Raw genomic sequence first — 1,916 nt, forward strand, 5'->3', positions numbered from 1 at the left:
AAACTGTTCCCCCAGAAAACTCCATTGATTGCTGTTGGGTGAGGCATCCCATAGACCAAGGGATTTTGAAAAGGAGCACAAGATACAAGCCACAAATATAGACACCCAACTGCGATCTATCAAACACAACCCTAAGTCGCATGCACCAGGGTAAGTCACTAAACGTATTTGGTTCATGATCCTTCCAAGCCGTACTGGGCAGAGCCATCCAGTCTTAAAGTTAAGACCAGTTTCCTTTCTGATGTGAATGGGAGAGTTTTCTCAGTGCCATCGTGTTTCTATCTACATTATTTCTTTGGAATCGAAGGATACGACGAAGCTAGACTTGCCAAGTATATGTTGGTGTTGTCATTGGGCACCCATAACTTCATTAATTTACGTATTGTGTCTTTGTAAGGATTTTTCTGAGGGTGGGCTCTTTTGTGTGACAATGACACCGAATGGCCAGTTACGTATCAACACAAATACACGAGCTCTGATTCCAAAGTTATGTCAGCCAATCAGGTTTGGAAGTCACTGTTTAATATGTGAATGAACCAAAGTATAGGCATTCAGGATGCACATGTAAATATTCTTAGCTCACAAGCATATACAGGGTAACTCTTCTCTTTCTAGGTTAGGTTTTTAATTATGAAGTGATTCAACCATAATGGAAAACACCCAATAGTATAAATGGAAACAGGCACACTGACCTTACTTTCTAGACATTAACATTTTGCTGTGTTTCACCACTACCACATCCACTCTCTTGTCCTTCCTCTCTCCCCAGAGGTGAACATTATCCAAGCTGCTATATGTTATTATTTTTTTTTAATTTTTTTTCTTTAACGTTTATTTATTTTTGAGACAGAGAGAGACAGAGCATGAACGTGGGAGGGTCAGAGAGAGAGGGAGACACAGAATCTGAAACAGCCTCCAGGCTCTGAGCGGTCAGCACAGAGCCCGACGCGGGGCTCGAACTCACGGACTGCGAGATCATGACCTGAGCCGAAGTCGGACACTTAACCGACTGAGCCACCGAGGCGCCCCTGTTATTATTTTTTTTAATTAAAAAATCTTTCTTTAACCTTTATTCCTTTTTTGAGGGACAGAGAGAGACAGAGCATTAGTGGGGGAGGGGCAAAGAGGGAGACACAGAATTGGAAGCAGGCTCCAGGCTCCGAGCTGTCAGCACAGAGCCTGACGCGGGGCTTGAACCCACGAACCATGAGATCATGACCTGAGCTGAAGTCAGAGGCTTGACCGACTGAGCCACCCAGATGCCCCTGCTGTATGTTATTCTTATGCATTTTTTCACTTTCACTACACAGACATCTACTAATATTCAATATAGGGCAAGATTCTCTGTGTTATTAGTATATATACAAATATACGGAATCATGTTGTATATTATAATTCTGTGACTTAATTGTCCTCAATATTATGCTTTTGGAAACCGCCCCGGGGGAATTTTGTGGGTCTGGCTCAATATCCACTGCATAGAATTTAGCTGTTAACCATACCAGGGAATATTGTTCAGCCACAAAAAAGAATAACATGCCACTACACGAATGAACCTTAAAAAGATTGTGCTCAGAGGGGCGCCTGGGTGGCTCAAGTGTCCAACTTCGGCTCAGGTCATGAGCTCACAGCTCATGAGTTCAAGCCCCGCGTCGGGCTCTGTGCTGACAGCTTGGAGCCTGGAGCCTGCTTCGGATTCTGTGTCTCCCTCTCTCTCTGTCCCTAACCCACTTGCATTTTGTCTCTGTCTCTCTCAAAAATAAGTAAACATTATAAAATAATGAATGAAAATGGAATTATTACAACCAATCCCTCAGAGATACAAGCAATTATCAGGGAATACTATGAAAAATTATATGCCAACAAACTGGACAACCTGGAAGAAATGGACAAATTCCTAAACACCCACACACTTC

The 1,916-nt window shown here is 42.8% G+C and overlaps 1 protein-coding gene across 1 annotated transcript in view; it reads left to right on the top strand.

Moving 5' to 3' along the window:
- The window catches only part of VSTM1 (V-set and transmembrane domain containing 1), an 18,664-nt gene extending 17,741 nt beyond the window's left edge, over positions 1–923 (top strand). The window contains exon 8 of the mRNA XM_049621501.1: positions 1–923. This exon is cut by the window's left edge and continues 507 nt beyond it. The gene's annotated coding sequence lies outside the window, so the exon portion shown is untranslated.
- The last annotated feature ends 993 nt before the right edge of the window (positions 924–1,916 follow it).

Source organism: Panthera uncia, assembly GCF_023721935.1.
Source record: "Panthera uncia isolate 11264 chromosome E2 unlocalized genomic scaffold, Puncia_PCG_1.0 HiC_scaffold_19, whole genome shotgun sequence".
Taxonomy (NCBI): domain Eukaryota; kingdom Metazoa; phylum Chordata; class Mammalia; order Carnivora; family Felidae; genus Panthera; species Panthera uncia.